Raw genomic sequence first — 20531 nt, forward strand, 5'->3', positions numbered from 1 at the left:
AAAGTTCTGGATGTCCAAAGGCTTTCTCGTAACTGCAGTGATCTCTTTTCCCTTCCTTCTTCTATCCTGTTAGATAGAAGCTCTAGGGCTCTTCTTGGAGTCATACAGTGAAAAGACAAGTGGTAGCAGACACAAACTGCAGCAAAGAAAATTCCGGTTCAACTAGGCAAAAAATTTCAGTGAGGGTAGTCAAACATTGGATTGAGGGAGGGGAAATGACAGAAAAGCTGTGGAATGCCCTGGTTTTGGAGATGCAGAACTTGGTTCTGGGCAAGGCCCTAAGCATCTTTACATCTGAAGTTGGATCTACCTTCAAAGTTGGCTCTGCTTTCAGCAGGGGCCCCTTCCAGTGAGTTACTCTTCACTGTAATACATACTACACAACTGTAGGAGAATTTACAGTCCTTACAAAATAAGGTGGATAGATCATAGAATTGCACAGAGGTCTGTAAGCATTGAACGAAATATTTGTGGGTTTAGTATTGATGAATTCAATATTCACAGACAATACTGATAGTTGACCCTCTCCAGAGCACGAGTATACAGTGGGTGAGAAGGAGGTATACTTAAAGCAGGGACAAAGGAAAAACTTTATTCACAACTGCCTTGTTGAGGATGGACACGCTTACTATTGTTGATTTCCTGAGGCAGAAGCTGATGCTTTAAAACCACAGTTATGTGCCTTGCTTTGCCATCATCAGTATCCTGCATCCCTTTATTTATGGTTATCTTACTTTGTATTGGGCTTTGTCCTGGGTCAGACATGGGAGAGGCATAGAACTACTTTTTCTTGTTGCCTTCATGATGTTCCTTTTCTAAACAGTGTTGGGATCCAGTTTTTATCTTCTTTCCTCTGTATTGTTACATACAGCATACTTGTTTCCTCCCCGTGAGCTTTTGCTCCTCAAGTTTGATTCCTGGCTTGTTCTAAATTTTCACTCAACTGTTCAGTGACAGTAATTACATGCTTCTTTGCCCTAACTTGATTTGGCTTGCATTCTTGTTCCTAGTCTCTCATTAAACATAGTCAGTTAATTTCATTTGGTTTTCATCGAGCCATGCCTGCATTCTTGTTCTGATGCAACTGCTGAATTTCTTATCTCTTGATAATTGCAAGGTTTCTTTCAGGTTCTCCACCACTGTTTGGATTCTACTCACAATGTGGCCATGCTTTCATTTGTCTTGTAGTTCACCAATATTTTGAATTTGCATCTCTCCAGCCTGATTTTCCCTTTCTACTGTGTGTAGGGTGTGTCTTTCACTTAGGATTCTGGTTTTCCCAACGGCAAATGCCTTCTCTACAAGTTCTTGAACCACTTGAGTTATCCTCCAGTGATCCTTTTTATGTCCCAGCTGTGCTAAGACATGCTGTGTTGAGAGGCTCTAATCAAACTTGTTAAATAATAGCAGCCCGTTATCCACATTTTTATATGGGTTTTGCATGTTGTTTGACATCTAGTTCTTTCTCTGCATGGAATCTTTATGACTTTCTGATTGAATATGCTTCGGCTTACCCTTTATCACTTTCTTCCAACTGTTACAATCATCTCCTCCTTACAAGTAAAACATTTTTTTCCTCTTCTTCTTAACCGTTTCATCTGCCCGTATGGCACCGTACAAAAATATCTCTTTATCTCCCTTGAACTTTGTGTCCTTTTCCTCTACCTCTTTCCCTTAATCAGTTGCTCAGCTCCTGTCTTTTCTTTTCCCTCATAATACCAGTAGACATAAGTGTTTCTCATTTAAAAAAAAAAAAGACAAAATGCCTGTGGCCTCTCTTGCCTTTGCAACTACCTCTTAATTTCCTTTCTCTTTTTTCATTTCAGAGTTCTTTGAGTGCATTGTCTGGGGCTCTTGTCCTCCACTGTGGCTTCAGTTGTGCTCTACTGCAATTGTTATTGGTGTTTATGGTGATCTTTTCCCAGTTAAGGATCAGATCCAATGCGTAATTTTCCATTTTTCTGTAGGCTACATTGTCACTATCAGCTGTGCTGCTTTTGAAGTGTTTTTCCACCTTTGTTTTCTGCCTGTGTCTTTTGATTACCTCCTTGCTTTCCACTGTATTTTTCAGAGGCTGTTGTTCATTCTTCATGCTTTTTCTGTGGGGTTGTCTTGGGGTGACTTTATGATGTATATCCCCATATCACTGCCCCATGCCCAGAAATTAATTTTGTGCCTTTCTATGCCTTTAAACTGAGCCTGAGAGGGGAGAGAGACAAAACCGAGGGAACTTTCTAAGCAGTTTGCAGTTTGTTTTCGTGTTTTCAAGGACACAGAGGTAGAGACGGCTCTCTGTGTTCAGCTGCGGCAGCAGAGCGAGAGTGGGGAAAGTACCTTGCTTTCGTCCAGTTTTTCAGCTCCGTTTTTCTCTGGAGAGAGATGGAGAGTTGAACTTTTGTTTTCCTGGGACTTTGTTTTCTTCCCTTTTTCTCTGCTGGACGGTTTCAACATCAGAATACATTGGGAGGAATTTCCACTGAGGCCTTGGCCCTGGAAGTGGGCCCACCACCCCGTCCCAGCTCCAAGGAGGGGAAGGGAAACACTACAGAAGGACTCTGAAATTTTCCCAGGTTTTCTCTCTACAACAAGAGGTTTCATTATTTAGCATTAGTATCCTTTTCCTGTGTATTTGTTAAATAAATAGTTTTATCTCTTTCCTTCGAGGAAAATTCATTTTTTCCTGAACCTGGTGGGGGAGGGCTGGTTGTAACCTGCCTTTTATCAGAGGATATATTTCCAAATTTGCCCAAACCAGTGCAGGGGTTCACTGAAGTTTGCTTGTGCTTTTCTTCCCTTTATCCTGGAATACCATGCTTTTAAGTAGCTTTGGGTAACTCAATCACTTTCTTCCAGAGTCTCATAGAGCTTCCTTTTTTCTCCAGATTCATGTTCTTCTGGCACAAACTTAAAAATTGTTCTTGAATTCATTGTGAGTTTTCAAAATCTCACTTTAAAACATGGCTTTTAATCTACATCATCTTTAATCCACTGTCTGCCATTTTATTCTGATTTTCATGTCACTTAGATTCACAGTCTCATTTGATTTAAAAATTATTTCTTCCTAATCCTTTTTATTTAAGGCTGCAAGAAATACTGCTTACTTTTTGTGTATGATAAGTAATACGTAGTCTTTCAGTGCTCTCCACTGTTCTGTCTGGGTCCGTTTTTAATCTGTTTATAAAACGGAACTTTTCAGAGTCAGGGACCATTGTCTTGTGTGTACACTTTGTTTTGTTACAGAATCATAGAATGACTTGAGTTGGAAGTGACCTTAGAGATCAACCCACCTGCTGTGGGTAGGGACACCTCCCACTAGACCAGGCTGTTTAGAGCCTCATCCAATCTGGCCTTCACTTCAAGGAATGGGCGATCCACAGCTGCTCTGGATAACTTGTTCCAGTGCCTCACCACCCTCACAGTAAAGAATTTCTTCCTAATCTCTAAGCTAGACCTACTCCGTTTGAAACCATTCACCCTTATCCTGTCACTACACGTTCTTGTAAATAGCCTCTCTCTTGTAGGTTTCCCTTCAGGTACTGGAAGGTCACAATTAGGTCACCCTGAAGCCTTCTCTTTATCAAATTGAACAATCCCAATTCTCTCATCTTTTCCTTGTAAGGAGAGGTGCTCCATCTCTTTAATCATTTTGGTGGCCTCCTCTGGACTCGCTCCAACAGGTCCATGTCCTTTTTGTGCAGAGGGCCCCAGAGCTGGATGCAGCACTGCAGGTGGGGTCTCACCAGAGCAGAGGGGCAGAATGCCCTCCCTCACCCTGCTGTCCAGCTACTTTGGATGCATCCCAGGATACAATTGGCTTTCTGGGCTGTGAATTCACATTGCTGGGTTATGTCCAGCCTCTTGTCCACCTGCACTCCCAAGTCCTTCTTGGCAGGGCTGCTCTCGACCTGTGCATCCCCAGCCTGTGTTGATACCAGGGATCTCCCCAGCCCAGGTGCAGCACCTTGCCCTTGGTCTTGTTAAACCTCATGAGATTTCCATGTACCCACTTCTGAGCCTGTCCAGATCCCTATGGATGGTATCCCATCCTTCAGGTGAGTCAAGAGCACCACTCAGCTTGGTGTTATCTGCAAACTTGCTCAGGGTGCACTTGATGCTTTTGTCTGTGTCATTACTGAAGACATTAAATAACGCTGGTCCCCATACAGACCCCTGAGGGACACCACTGGTCACTGATACCCATTGGGACTCTGAGCTGTTGATCTCTACCCTCTGGATGCAACTGTCCAACCAATTCCTAATCCACCTAATCCATCAAATCCATCGCTCTCCAGTTTGGAGAGAAGGGTGTTGTGTGGGACTGTCAAAAGCCTTACAGAAGTCCAGATCAATTACATCCTCAGCCTTTCCCAGGGAGGAAGGAGTCACTCCATCATAAAAAGCCACTAGGTTGGTCAGGCAGGACTTGACCATCGGTGAAGCCGTGCTGGCTGTCCTGAATCACTTCCCTGTCCCCCGTGTGCCTTAGGATAGCTTCTAGGAGGATCTGTTTCATGATCTTCCCAGGCACAGAGGTGAGGCTGATAGGTTGGTAGTTCCCAGGGCTCTCCTTTCTACCCTTTTTGGAGATGTGTACAATGTTTCCCTTTTCCCAGTCACCTGGGGTTTCACCTGACTACCAACTTTTCAGATACCATGGAGCATGGTTTAGGAACATCAGCAAATTCTCTCCGGAATCTGGGATGCATCTATTTGAATCCCACAGACTTATGTCCATTCAGGTTCCTCAGGTGTTTGTGAACCTGATCTTTGCATACAGTGGGAGAGGCCCTCGCCTGTCCCATTCCCCATCCTGTCATCCATCTACTTGAGAGGTGTGGGAAGAGAGGTTGCCATTGAAGGCTGATGCAAAAAAGTTGTTGGTTACCTCAGCCTTCTCCTCGTCGATTGTTGCCTGTTTGCCAGCATTGTTTATAGTGGGGGGTACACCTTCTTTGTCCTTCCTTTTCTGGTTCTACCTATAGAAGCCCTTCCTGTTATTCCTTGTGTTCCTTTCCAGGTTCAGTTCCAGCTTTGCCTTGGCCTTCCTCAAACCATCCATCCACAACTGAACTTCATCCCTATACTCTTCCCACATTACCTGTCCTTGTTTCCACTGCCTGTGCCTTTGTTTATTTCCCTTTAGTTTGCCAAGGAGTTCCCTACTCAGCCATCCAGTCTCTTGCCTTCCTTGCTCAATTTCTTGCTACTGGGAATTTCTAGCTCTTGAACTCTATGGAAGACTTCCTTAAAAATCTGCCAGCTCAGTTCTGCTCTCTTGTCCGCAAGGGCAGTCTCCCAAGCTACGCTATTGACTATCTCCTTGAAGAGCTGGAAGTTTGCTTTCCTGAAGTTCAAAGGGGCCTAACTTTACTCCTTACCTAACCCATATCCCTCAGGATTGCAAAATCCACCAATGCGTGATCGCTCTAACCCAGGCTGCCTACCATCTTGACATCCCCAGTTAGCTCATTTACACTGGTGATCATCAAATCCAGTATCAGGTTCCCTCTGGTATCACCTGGCTCAAGAAGCTATTCTCCATGCATTGCAGGAGTTCCCTGGATTGCCTACAGCCTGCCTTGGTACTTTCCCAGTATATGTCAAGGTGGCTGAAGTCCCCCAGCAGGACTGGAGCCTGTGAGCACGATGCCTCCTGTAACTGGAGCAAGGAGGTTTCATCAATAGGCTCCCCTTGGTCAGGCAGCTGTAGCAGACCGCAGCCACAAGGTTCCTTTTGTTGCCTCAGTGTCTGATTTTTACCCACAGGCTTTTGGCCTGCTCATGGCTGTTCTTCAGAGACAGCTCTTGACACTCAGTGCACCTCTTGATGTAGAAGGCAACCCCTCCACCTCTCCCTCCTCTCCTGTCTCTTCTGAACAGCTCATAGCCATCAGTAGTCACACTCCAGTCACACAGTTTGTCCCACCAAGGATCATAACTGTCCAGCAGCGTGGTGGCTTCCAACTCCTGTTTGTGGCCCATGCTGCGTGCTTTGGTGTAAAGGCTGCATCACCTTCCTAGAGGAACACCCCTTAATTCCTTTGAGATATTTCCCTGCTGTATCCCTGTTGGCTTCTGTAACCTCAGGAGTCCCTGGCTCACATCTGTTAGACTGCAAGTGTGTTCCAGTGTGGCCAGCACATTTCGGAGTTGAGGGCAGAGTGCCCTCGTTAGCACCCTGTCCCTCTAACCTTTGCATCTCATCCCACAGCTTGTTAGGGACAAGCCTGATACTGTCCCCCTCTTGAATCCGTTTAAAGCTCTGTATTATGTCTCGTACAAACACAGTATCCTAACACAATGCTGGGCTCTTCTGTATAACATCCGTAAGAGTAATCCATTTATCTCCCCTGTGACAAATAATGGAAAAAGGTTTTCTTCTAGCATTTCTCTTTTCCTATTGTAGCAAGCTGTTGTGCTGGGCTCTCCCCTGGAAGCAGTGTATCCTCATCCCTTCAGCTCACAGAGGGTTACGTGCAGCACTGAGATGGCCATGGGGTATTCAGAGGTGTGCCTGCCGGAAGCCATCCCCAGGCAGTGGAAAGGTCCTGTTGAGCTTGACTCTCTTGCCCCGCTGCCTGAGGAAAGCCTTCTGGCTCACACAGCTGATTTCCTCTGCTTGTTGCATATGCTTTTTCTTTACCTCCTCTGTGCTTTGCAAGTTAATTTTCTCTTTCCTCCTCTGACATGCAGTTCGTTAGTGTTGCTGTCATGGAAAAGCAGATGTGCAAACCATGTAGCTGCTCCCTACCAAGAACGAGTAGACAGATGTGTGCACAGGCAGACAGGAATCTAGCTCTTGGATTTTGTCTACGGGTAAGGAGGGACATTAGCATATGGTATATGAAGGGTCATGATCCCGGAAGTGAGTAATTCATGTATGTAACTCATTCTGTGCAAATTAAATACTACCATAACTAAAAATTACGTAAATTGTCTGTGGTACTGACAGAGGGTAGATATGCACCAATTTAAACTGAATCCATACCATTAAGTGAGGTGAAATACTTTCTTTAGACATCTGGCTCAGTTGCTGTTGTTTATGCAGCACTCTAGTATAGAAATAGGAAACTTAAACCTCTAGTCAAAGGTCATTGATGTAGAGGTAGTGATATAAGTAACCCGTCCTGTGTTTCTTCTCACACAAGCTCACCTATTTTTCATCATATGAAAGCTCATTATAGATTTTTTCCCTGAACACCTGTTTCTCACATGCTTTCCAGAATCAGAAAATAATTTTTCTTGCTAAATTGTTTCTTATATTAATAAATGCCCTGTGTCTTACTGGAGTTTTTTTGAAACTGCCCCATAGTCAATCTCAGGAAAGGATTTGTGTGTATATGAAGGTGCTCAAAGATCAAATTGTACCAGATGCTCTAGAAGAACACCTGAGAAGGTATTATCTAAAAAAGGCTTATCAAACTGTGAAATGACTCTCCTGAGCTTTGAGCGTTCCTTATCATCTGTTTTCACTCTGGACTGAAAATGGTGTATGTTACCTGCTAAGCAGCAATCCAGGTAGTTTCCAAAGTGCTAGAATCTGCCTTTCTTGAAGGCAAAAAGGTGGTCTGGTCACTTTTACGCTGGTCACTCTGCAATGCTTTTTGGTTCTGAGAATGTGATCCAATTAATTGGGCTGCTTCAGATGCAGCATGACTTAATCCTTTGCCTTATTTTGAGGCTCAAATTAGGTACCCCAGCAGATGAACCTAACTGCCGAGGAGTCTGTCTCTCTCATAAACAGTTAATGCGTAGTAAGGGTGCTAAGTGGCCTTCTTGCAGTTAGACGTTTTTTGTTCCAATGCTGATGAAATCTTGAACTGAAAAAATGCCATCTCCTTAGTGCTAGGTGATCTTGTTGCCTATAAAATGTTTTCTTTCAAATACTGAAGGTGGCCAGACAGTTTCCTGTCCTGTGTATTTTCTCACCATTTTTCTGTTAATGAGAAGTTCATTTCCATGGAAGATCAAGTATTGGTTACCTTTGAAGCTGGAAGAACTATGGAGTCATTTTGGTAGTTGTCAGCAGATTTAATGTTCAAAAGAATTGACGGTCTTTATTCCCAGTATTAAATATAAGAAGCTGTAAATGAAGATAAGAACAATGCAGAGAACATTCTTTGTGTTGAATCCAAAATAGTTCAGCTATTGTTTTCTAAAAAGCTGTTCACTAGGAGGTGATACGCTGGTTCTTACAGGTTTTTTTTGTAAGACACGGGTGTTTTTCCCAAGGCAGAGACTCTGGCCTAGCACATGTATTACTTGTGGTTGGGGTTCTTTTGTTTGTTTGTATTTTTTTTTCTTCTTCTACCCCTGCTCTTATCAGAATTGACCATGCTGAAGGTAAATGTAGTCTTGTTCCTGCTGAGAGTGTTCTGTGAAAGGAAAGCTTGTTTATCCCCCTTTTAAAGATCTCTTTTAAAAGGTCTGAAAAATGTAATGCTTTTCTCATCAATCTCTGTATCGCTCCCAGCTTGAGAAATCTCTTAATCCTTATACATGGAAAGAAGTCCTTGGAACCTGTTTCCTTTGTTGCTCCTTATTGAAAAGATCATCTTGGGTTTCAGTCAGGTGAACTTTAGAGTGACAAATGGTGAAGGCTGAAATCTGCCCATGACCTACAGTATACCAGAAGGAGATTCTGTGTTTTCTCTCACCAGTCTGGTATTTCGTCTGTCCAGCTCTCCATGGATTCTCTTTCAAAGCCTGCTGTTTACCCAAAGTGGAGAAATCTACCTGCTTTAAGACTGTTGACAAGCCGGTTTTGAAGGTCTGATAGACTTTAGTGATGAGAAGTTTAGAACCTTAAATGCCTGAGGTCTCTTTCTCTTCAACTTGATACATACTAGATATTTGAATTTTTTGTGACTGTTGGGCAGTGGCAGCCTTGTGCCTCATGTTAAGTGTGTCTTTGTTAGTTGTAGTGTTAGGGGTAGATTTGCATGTTACCCGTATTTCCCAGAGAACAGCTTCTGGTTTTGCATAGGTAAGTTGTTCTTGACTTAAAGACTCCTGATAGTTGATCTTCCACAGTATCTTATTTGGAGGAAATTGCCTTTCTATAATACTTTTTTTACTCTGGTGCTTTCATAGAACCATTTTCTTTTGTTTACCTCTACCATTCTGGACCCTAGCTGTAAATTGGGTAAAGAAAGGTGCCTGAAGGGATCACTAGGATTTAAGTTATTTATATTCTCAAATTTGGGAAATCAAAGCCTAACAAAAAAAGCTCCCACGCTCTGTAAGTAATTGTTTATAAAAGGTTCCTGGCTGCGTAGCTAATCAAGAGCCTAAGCCAGGGAATTGGTATGAACTGGGAAAATTGTGGAAGGTTAGCTACCTTTGGCAAAACAAAGCAAAATAGCTTCTAGCCCCAGAAACCTGAGTAGTGTCGTACTGTACAAGTATAAAGGTATCGGTTCATTCCGAATGTCTCAGTTTTCACAGGTGGGCTCTCTTATCCCTAAGCCAGACCAGGAGGGAGTTGCTGTCATGAGGAGTGATCCTACTTTATCCTCTTTGCAAGCTGCTTGCTTCCACTGTTTCACTTGCACTAGATCTACCAACTGTGCATTTTGCACAGTGGGTTGATTTTTAGCCAGCTAGCGCATCAGAAAACTAGCTTGGGGTGGGGGATCTTTATGCCAGATCAGCCGTCTGACTCTGCTTACCCTCTGAACCATGTTTGCTTCATCTGAGAGGGAGTACCCTTTCCACTGGTAATGATAACCATTACATCAACTTAGCTGTGACATAAAATTGTGCCTGGGTGCCACCAGCACTTGAAAGGGTTTTAGGTCCATGGTACTACTATTTTATAGTATTGGGAGAAGAATGTTAACCTTTTATTCATCATCTTTCTTTGTTGAGAAGAAAAATGTGCAGAACCTGCGAATTTTTTTCTTTCCCCCCCATCCCCACAACCTCCTCCCCCTCCCCAAACCAAAACACAAATCCAAAATACCCTCAAGTGAAGTTCTGTATTAGGTCAGGGTTCAACTGAAATACTAATCTGGTGCTTCCAAAATAACATGCCTGACAAACACAGGAAGGAACAGCTGTATTTCTACACCTAGATCTGTATTAGTAGGGAGACATTTCAAGAGTAGGAAGAAGTGACACTGGAGTTTTTTGATTTTTTCACTGTGGGGAAAGGGAAACCAGTGGCGGATTTAAAATCACTGTTAGCAGTGGTTGGAAAAAGGGTGTATTGAGAACACTGTTTGCTTTTTTTTATCTCTGGAAACAGCTTTTATTATGCTTTAGCCCTTCAAATGAGGATTGCCACAGAACCTTGAGGCACTTTCTACAATTAAAGTGGCTGAATTCCTGGTTTTCATTGACAGACTGTGCCCAAATACCTAGTTGTCTGAGCTGGAAATGTGCACTCGAGTGCACAAACAAGTGTAATACTCGTTTTCATTCCTCAGGAAATGGCAGCATCCTTAATATTCTTCTGCAGTGTTACAAAAATAAGAAAGCACGAAATTTCGCGTGGAGGAGAAATTCTGAAAGACAGCTGAATGATGAACTTAAGATTTGGTTTTCTCAGAAAGGCATTGGCATCTGCTGCGCTGCTGAAATTCTGTGCTGTCATGACTCCTGGTCTTGTAAGAGTGTTCCTCCACAGAGAGGAGAGCCTGGGAGGAGCCCCTGTTGTATCTCAGTTCACTACTGCCTTCCTCTGTTGGGGACCTAGAAGTGTGAATCACTACTGCTGCAGCACTTGGTAGCTCACAGCAGCTCTGTGCATTGGTACCACAAGCCTTAAATGCTGAAGAGCTGAGCAGATAGAATCCACATGTCCATGTCTGATGCAAATGTTTCAATATCTTAAATTATCAGAAGCCAGTAATTCCATTTGTGAAATGAAATTGGTTTTCTTTGGCTTTGTTGTGAGTAGAAGTGAGATAAATTTGGTGCAGCCTATTAGTGATTATGGATTGCAGGTGCTAGGAAGCACATTTAGTTGAGGTCTCAAGCATAAAGATGATACTGGTAAGAGGAAAGACTCCAGTATCGACCCCTTTGTAATGGGGACAGCGAGAAGATGCAGGGAAGTACTTTCTGTGAATCTCTGCTAGCAGACTCCTTTGTCATTAGTTTATGCCAAAGTACAGGCATTATGTCTGTGCTTGCATGTGGTTTTATATTTTACTGTTTGTCTTGCATGTGGAGTGAGGAAAGTGGAAAATAGATTTACTGACAATGGAGTTTTGGGAAAGAATAGGATGTTTACCCACTGACATTAGTTGTAGCCAAGAGCACTGGAAACTTGTATGCAAAAAGCAGCTTGCTCATTCCACAGTTGCCTTTCTGTAAAGCATCAGGGATCCTCATAATCTATGTACAGTTTTAATTTAAAAATACATTTATGTAACTCAGTTTTGAGGAAGCTCTTCCAAATGCGAATGGGGCCTTCTCTGTGCAGGAGATTTCTAGACAAAGCTTTAGAGCTTTTTGTCTGGCTTACCCACAAGCTCACACAATCTTTTTTTTGTAAGATTTCAGTTGCCTCTTACCACGGGGGTGCCAAACTCTTACTAAATTCTCAATAGTGAGTGAATGCAATCTACTTATGTGTCATTTTAGCTTGAATCTTTTTAAGCTGTGCTGGTAAAAAGGTTGTTAAGGTTCCCCAAAATTTTGGAGGAGGGTTGTTGTATTGTTGTATTGTTGGGGTTTTGTTTTGTTAACTTAAAATGAACCAATTTTTTAAACTTAGACTAATTCCAGATGGTAGACACTTCAGCTGTATTCCTTTAGCTTCATTAGAAGAACGCTACTAACAAATAAGTTTATTCTGATCCATGCCTCTGTATTTTAGGTGGTGTATATTTGATTACAATTGGGCAAAAATGCAGACTTTAAAGTATTTTTCCTCATTTTTGGGGAAAAAATGATTTCTTTTTTCATCTTTTGTCTGTCTTAGTTTGAAAAGAAGTTAATTTCTGAAGGTAAGAATCCATGACTTTCTTTTATATAATATTTTATGGATCATTAGATCTGTGTTCTGTCTTTCGTAAGACCTTTTTAAATAAAAAAAAATCCACAGTTTTTCCATTTTATTTTTTAAATAAGCATTATACTGAATCCTTTGATCACTGAATGAGCAAGAATAGTGCTTCAACTATACTAATGTTCTACCATTCATAATAAAGGAAAGCTCTCCAAGCTTAGCAATGCAAACCAAGTTCATAAAAAGTTATCTACACATAAGGTTTTTTGGAGTAGCCAGACTGGGACAGGAATTCTGCAGGCAAAGCTGGGACGCTTACTGATGGTGGTATGAGCTTACTTTAAAATCATGAAATCATAGGATGGTTTGGGTTGCAAGAGACTTTACAGAGACACCTTCCACTGGACCAGGTTGCTCAAATCCACATCCGACCTGGCCTTGAAGACTTCTAAGGATGTGGAGCATCCACAGCTTCTCTGTACAGCATTCCAGTGCCTCACCCTCTCACAGTAAAGAATTTCCTCCTAATACCTAATTTAAACCTCTCCTCCTAGTTTAAAACCATTCCCCATTGTTCTGTCGCTATCTGCCCATGCTGAAAGTTGCTCTCCATCATTTTTATAAGCCCCTTTAGGTACTGGAAAGGTCTATAAGGTCTCCCTGGAGCCTTCTCTCCAGGCTGAACCACCTCAGCTCTCTGTCTTCATAGCAGAGGTGCTTCTGCCCTCTCATCATCTTTGTGGCTTTGTAGAAAGCAGGTTTTAAACTTCTTTTCTTTTCAAAAGTAGATTTTCATCTGACCATTATAAACCTAGTTGTATAACCTCAATATATTTTTTAATTAGAGAAATATGTTCTGAAAGAGGTTAGATTAATTTCCCTAGATTTAGAAAGATGAGTAAAAATAAAACTGAAGTATGATAAGTATTCATGTAATAATTTTAGAAACTACAGCAAAATTATAACTAGGGGTTTTTTTGCCTTAAAGAATGTTACTCTGCAGAGACAAGAACTGGAGAAAAGAAGTTCTTTCTGTGCAGCACATTGTGCCTCAGGTTATGGAAGGAGCCAGAAAAGTAGTTTGGATTCCCTGAATCTTAAACCCATCCTTTTTAGCTAATTTAAACTATGCTGCTCTTACCCCGTTGTGCTCTGGGTAGTTTGTTGGCAGAGGAAATATTTTTCAAGCAATTTCATACACTCAGCTGGACTCTGTGTATAGGATAATCTTCATGGATAGAGCACTTTGGCAAAAAGTTATTAATGAATCTTCATTGTTATGGATTGGATCCCAGCCAGCTGCTTAGTGATTAAAGTTTAATTGCATGATGATTAGTTTTCATTAGTAAGCAATTAGCATTTAACAGCAGTCCTGCTAAAGCTATGGGCAAGCATAAGTGGCTAGAGCCACATTGAGGGAGAAGGTCTGTAGCAGGAGATATGGGCACAGAGCTGTGTGGAATATGGGAATGAGAATTCTGAGGGTAGTTGACCCCCTCAGCTTGTTCCTACTGCAGCATTAAGCCAGGAGAGTGGATGGGAGTGGGAAACTGAGCAAATGTCCAGAAGAGCACAGCCTGCACATCGGGCACAGAGACTGATTGTGGATTTACCCCTGTGTGTGTAGAGAATTAACAAAAATCATCATCATCCTGAAAAGGCCCTTTGAAGTTCTGAGTTGTTCTCTCAGTAACGGGGGTTTCCATAGACATGTCCCTCTCCTTGCACAACTAAAACTCTTTTTCCAGAATTCCCCTCTGAATTGGTGAAATTCCCTTTTTTACTTGGATAGCAGCTCTTGATTGCTTTGTGCCACTGTGTGGTAAATTAGGAGAAAGATGAGTGCAGGGCAAGGGCTGGAGGAAGTGAAATGGATGAGGGCAGAGGGAGGTAGGAGTATAGCAAAAGGTCAAGGCTTCTTTGCTATTAAAGGTACAAAAGAGTGAAGAGTGCCCCATGTAAACCATTTCTATTTCACTGAGGAATCTGTTGTGAAGATGAAATATGGTGGTAATTTCATCCAGGCTAAATTAGGGTTATTAGAAGCCATTCTTCTTGTCCACACCTCCCCTTCTGCTAGCAGTAGTGCTCTGTGACTGAACCAAGTTAGGTAGGTAATCTGGCCAGCAAATCCCTCCCTCACTCCATTCCCATTTTAATCAAGCTAATTTTTTGGCTGGACTCGCTTTCTTGGCTTTCAGTGTCAATACTGATACAGAGAGATCCTAGGCATAGGAGGGGGCTGCAGGTTGAGCAAGAACAAACTCAGGTCTTAAAATTATTTGGAAGTGGGAGGCCTGGTCAAGATCGTGACTTCAGATGGAAAGTTCTTCCAGAATGATATTACTAATTATGCAAAGTAGTAAATTAAAACAAAAAAGGAACAGTTTAAAGTTTGTCTGAGGTGGTTCTCAAATATACATATATTTATTACTGATGTCAAGTATCTCCATCTCGTTGTCTAGACAAAAAGGTAGGGGTTTTTCTTTATTATTACGATGATTCCATGATTCAGAAGTGCTGGGGACTGGATGCTTCCTCCCTTCCTCTGGCCTAATTTGCCAGGTGGAATAGCCTAAAGCAGACATTTCCCTTCAGTTAAAAGGTCTCGAGTAGCTACAGTTTCTTTTGAGAAATTCTGACAGTGCTCAGTGTGTGACTTTAATGGTGTAGATCTACTTAAATTGTCTTCAGACTTGCCACAAGAGGAGAAATACCAGTGTAGGACCTGGTGTGAAATTCCAGCCCAACTCAAGGCGCAAGGTGGTGCTTGAGTGGCAAAGCCCTCCCAGGGCTCTGGGTGTTGCAGCTCTGCACTGTTTGTCGCCACCTGAGCTACGGGGGGTAAAAACAGATTGCATATGCCTTCTTGAGGTCTGGCTGCACAACTGATTGTAGCATAAGTACACTTAGGTCTTAGCCAGCTGATTGTTGTCTGGGTCATAAGCTTTCCTTCTGTTTGAGAAAATATTAAAAGTTGATATTAAAAACTGGTTGTGCAGTCTTCATTTATTAGTGATTTCACCCCCTCATTTGTAGCTTCTTGCATATTTTCTTTTGGTTTGTGCTTAGAACTAGGAGACCAAACTCAGCTGTATTTCTTTTTTTCATGGCTCCTCATTTCATAACATGGTTTTGTTGTTACTTTGCACTAGACTGCTGTTAATTGAAGCTTTTCTTGTGCCTCCAACTCCTTTATTCTGAGAACTCACACTTGCTAAGTTTCAGAAAGTTATTTATGATTAAAAGCAACTGACCAGCTTCATAAAAGACTGCTAGGGGAGGGGAAGGAGGAGGAGGGCGTCCTGGCATGAATCTCTGAAATGGGGACTTCCACCAAAGGGTACTGCTGCTCAGTGTGAAACTTAAAAGGAAAATAAAAAAGGTGGGTGGGGATGGGAGGGAAAAGCAAGTTCATGTACTTGAGTTCAGGTTTGAGAGCTGTGAACTTTTCTGACTTCGTGCCCGTCAGAAATTGATTGCATGGCCTTTGACAAGTCATTTGATTATTCTGTAAAGTAGGCTTTAAGACCACTTATTTTGTGACCATTAAGACAAATTTGTAGGGTGCTTTGAATGTACAGTATGTGTTTAAGTTGTCAGATGTTCTCAATTAAATTGGAAGATTAGGGAGCTGATACAAGGTTTCATGGTTTAGTTGCATAGATGTAATGGCAGGAAGATAAAGTTTGCTCATGTATCATTTAGAGTCAGGTCCAAAAAAATAATAAAAATGTTTTGTAATGTGTTCATTTGCTGTTAACTTTCTCTTTTCTTGTAAAAAGTTAAAATGCTGAAAATACTAATAGCAATGTACTCATCCCATATGTGAATTCATTGTTATATCTAATTGTTGAGATTTTTCTTGTGCAGTAACTCTCCAAGTTAAATTTAATTACTAAAATTTTGGAGTTGACATAGTTCATAACTGATGCTTTCCAGAAAACCAACATTATTTTTTTTTTAATGTTTATTTTAGGAAATTGTGTTGATTAGAAAATTCCAATCTTCACATTATAGGTACATAAAACCCTTTTACAAGGTTTTTAATGCAGTCTTAAGTCCTATACTTAAATTTAATTATTCTTCCTTTGAAGCGTTACAGTTTATCATTGGGATGTCGCATGGTACCACTCTTCTAAACAGAAACTTTCAGAGGCAGTTCATGGGGAACAGGAGTTATGAAAATTTACCAATAAATTCAGTTTCCTGGACAGATAGCTACAAAGGTAACACCAAAAGAAGAATCATCTATTCTGAAGTTGTCTTGACAAAGAAGACTTTAATGCTGACTTACTCTTCTGCTTTTGGGCTAGAGCCTTCAGAAGATGAAGGAATAAGAAGTAAGAAGAGGGTGTGTTTATGTAAAATAAAAGAAAAACAAACCAAAAATGCCTGTATCCTTTGCTTTCTACTGCAGGTGAAAAAAAGATTGAAATTTCTCGTTGATCTTGCACAGTAATTTATTTCTAGCAATCTGTGGCTCATCCCAGCCCTTTTTTCATAGTATAGATTGATCTAGATTTATAAAACTGAAGGTGTAGCTTGCAAATGAGTATTATTGCCTTTACCATGATTCAGCAGTGTTCTGAGCCCAGAAGATCTTCATTAGTCCTTTCCCTTTAGATTTCAGGAGAACCCAATCTAATCCTTAGACGGATGATGTTCTTCTCTCAGGAGAACCACATTATGTGTGTCCTTTAAACTACCTCATCTGCTTTGTAATATCCAGCTGGAATGCCATCCGGGCTTGGACTGCTGCTATTTCTATTTTCTGCCTCTTCTAAACTGCTGCTAGCTCCTACCATGTTTTCCTGTGTCATGTCTGTGACAAGCCTACAGACACTACATATTCTTGTATAAATTCAGGTTAGAATTCATTAACCATACCTATTATTGCAATGGGCAGGTTAAGCAGCACATATATTATTATGGGTTCTTGAATAATGAAATAATGTATTCCTCTCTAAACCCATTCAAATTTTTGGCCAACGAATATTATTTTACATAGAGCACCCTCTGTGTATCTGAGGACATTTCATCAATACGTGTTAATTGTCTACTTTCCCTCAACTGTGATTGATGATTTATTGCTGCGGTTCGTAAGCTTGTAATTTTTTTTTCCTTTAAGACTGATCTGTTGCTTGACAGCTTATCACTGAAGAGAGATGTACTGACTTGCAAGCATTTCTCTTTCTGCAAGCATTGCACCTTTGCCTCTTCTCTTGGATTCATCTGCTGCTGCTTTTTCTCATCAGTAGCAACAGCCACCAGTGACCTCAGGAATACTGGGGTGCACTTTGTTACTCCTTATTGGAGCTCTGCTGCCAACTGCTGCTGTGGTGGCCTTCTGGGGGATCTGTCTTCTTCTTTCTTTAATGGTATTGAGTAGTCTTGTTTGCTACCTTTTTTCTAGAGAGATGAGTTATTTATTTTCCAGTAAGATAAACATTGTACTTTTTTCACCTATCCTTATAGTGAAATGTATTTTGACTGTGCAGTAGGAGTGGTTCTTTACACCTCAATTTAAGAATTGGTATTCTTAGTAAAGTGCCATTTGGATGGAATACCGTTACAAACATTTGTTGTTCTAAATGGTCATTTTCACATTCCTACTTCCTTCACGTTCATCTGCCCACCTCCTATTTTCTTATGCCTCAAACATAAGTTACTTGTCATTATTTTATCTGCTTTTATCCTGCTGCTTTTTCTTCTTTCAATTTCAAGAACTTAAGATTCACTTCCAATCAGTACACCCTGGCTAATTTTATAATTTCCTAAATTAAGCGCTTCACTTTCAAAACCCTGCACATTTACCTTTGTTTTTCTTCATGCATTTCTTCAAAGCCCTTCTTGTCTGGGATTTGTGCTGAATAATTGGATATGCTTAGCCTGCTGCTGAGATGGACTCTGCCCAACACTGCTGGCTCAGTCTCACCATTCCTATTTCATCCCTTTGCATCCACCAACGCTTTGTTCTCTTTTACCAAAGTGTCTTGCACAGTGGGGCTCTGTTTATGATGAAGGCTTGCACGGATTATTACAAGTAATGACAAATGGTGTATTTCTGTCCAATGTTACAAGTCTTTGAGTCATTGAGAGGGATGGATTTGTGCTGCACCCTTTTCCTGTCAGGTTGCATAGATATGTAATATCTTGTCAAAATATTTTCCATTTACAGTTTGCTTTGATCAAAAGTATTTCCTTACTTTTAAGTCTTTATAAAGATTTTGTTTCTGTTGAATCTACTGCTCGTAATAACATAGCGATTGTGTCTTTAATGAACCAATCTTTTTTTTAAGCCTTTTAGCAAATACTCAGCATCATCTCTTTTTTTCTTTGATTAGAGAAAAGCTGGTTCTGTTATGCAGTTCGGCTCTTGAAAACCTTGAGTTTATTGCATTTTCTTGCTTGTGTCAGGTTTTTTCCTTTTTTATATCACTCCAGACATTGATATTCAAAGCTATTGCTTTTCTGGTAATTAATTTATCCAAAATCTCTTCGATTATGGTGGAGATGTTGCGTTATTTTAAGGTAACTGCATGCTGTTGTTTTATACTGTACTTGGTAGGTCTTGCACTAAATAGAAATTCACAATGTATTTGGATATTTCCTGTAATCAGTATCCAAGATGGCTGAGAAATAAATCTAGTACTGGTAGAAAATCCAACTGGAGTAAATGCTCCCTTGCTGACTGTGCTGTTCCCACAGCTCTGTGTGTCCTTATCACATAATCACTGCTTGAAAATTTGAATTTCTTTTTCTTCTTTTAAGTCTGCTTTTCTATCTTTCAGACCTTTTTGTAACTAAATTGCACTTATTGTTGCATGTTTAATTCCCCAAATGAATAGTCAAGATAATGTAAACTGTATAATTTTTTCTGCTAGACTTGCATACTTTAGCAAATTCAAATCCCTATACTTACAAGTGGTTTTCTGAAATGTTTCTCTTATTCAGGGTGGCTCTTTGCATCAAAGGAAACAAAATTTATGAATTTCTTGGCTTCTTGGACTTGGTAGTCTATGTATTATTTTAATATTCCTTTAAAAGTATGAAATGGCTACATAGGTATGTACTTAGCCTGTTTAACTGAAATTAAACAGGATTTTTCAGCACCATTTAAAATTACTGGTTTCATTACTTTTGCTGAATCTGTTTTAGTTAGCCACTGGTTAACTCTTGAAGGACCTAACCTCTGTTCTGGTTCAGTTACACTGGGTTTTCATTTGATGTGGATTTTTCTCCTTCCATTGTGTGGAAGAGGCGGGAAGGGTTCATCCCCCTTCAGGTCTTACTTGGCTCTTCACCAGTCTCACATATTCATGCACATTTACGCCTTTGATCACTCCACCAAGTGAATGAAACAGGCTTGTAAGGAGAAGAGAACATGAATTTATCACTTAGATTGAATTTCAATCTTTTATATAGTGTTACAGTTTAGCTCAACCTTCCTGTTAGGGAGAATAAGACTGCAGAGTCTTAAATACTTGTAACCAAACAGTAATTTGTGGGTACCTGAGTTCTTTTTGATAATCATGGGGGGTTTTGTTGTTCATTGTGGAATTTCACAATTACATCTCTTGGTCTTCAGAAGAACTAACTTTCCAGACAGGTGCAAAAATACATTATGTTGCGATGTCCTGTCGCCAGCAATGGCCATGTATTTACCACTTTACTGCACATATTCAGAGATTTGTAGTAAACTAGGCATGTACAGAATGATAGTTGCATATTTTCTCCCTCGTTTCAGCAATCACAGCTTTAGAGTTGTAGCTTTGGTTATCCCTGTGTTTACCAGGCAGAGGCATACCTGTCCTTGTCTAATCTATTTTTGAACTTGCTTATCTTTTTGCTGGTGCAGCATTCTTTGGCAATGACTTTTAGTTACTTGAGGGAAAAAAAGCAGGTTTATGTTACATTTAAACCTGCCCTTCCTTCTTGGAAACGGCTAAGAATCATTCCCTTGCACACATCATACTGGATTTTGTAGGTCGCAATCCCCCTTTGGTTCCCTCTTTTCCAAAATACTTAGACTTCTCTTATATACAGGTTCTTTACATTCCTTGTTGTCTCTGTGGTCTGTCCATTTTTTTTTTCTGATTTTTTCCTTTCTTAATAGGGTCATTGGAACTGCATATAATAGTAAGATGTCAGGCTACTGCAAGAGTAACAGACATCATGAAGACTTGAGTTTCATTATGGATTTATTTTCTTAATAACTGTATATGTTTTGGCTGTCCTTTTTTTGCAGTTGGCAGGGACTGCATGATGTTTCTGTCTAGGATGACTACTAATTCCTTCCTATGAGTAGTAAAAGCTAATTTAGAATCTGTCATCATGTATGTGCATAGGTGAAAATATTTTCACCACATCTATCACTTTGCACTTAACAATAGTAATTTTCATCCCCATTTTATCATACAGTTATCCATGGTTGTGAGATGGTTTTGAAGCTTTTTACTATCAGTTTGAGATCTGGCTACCCTGGATCATTTTACAAACTTCACAAGTTTTCACATCTTATTGTTCACCCCCCTTTTCGAGAGTCTCTGTAAGGGCAGTTGAATAGCTT

At 40.7% G+C, this 20531-nt stretch overlaps 1 protein-coding gene across 7 annotated transcripts in view; it reads left to right on the forward strand.

Annotated features, from left to right (window-relative positions):
- Positions 1–20531, forward strand: part of TCF20 (transcription factor 20) — a 132067-nt gene that overhangs the window by 88901 nt on the left and 22635 nt on the right. The window lies entirely within an intron of this gene.

Source organism: Corvus cornix, chromosome 1A (genome assembly GCF_000738735.6).
Source record: "Corvus cornix cornix isolate S_Up_H32 chromosome 1A, ASM73873v5, whole genome shotgun sequence".
NCBI classification, from domain to species: domain Eukaryota; kingdom Metazoa; phylum Chordata; class Aves; order Passeriformes; family Corvidae; genus Corvus; species Corvus cornix.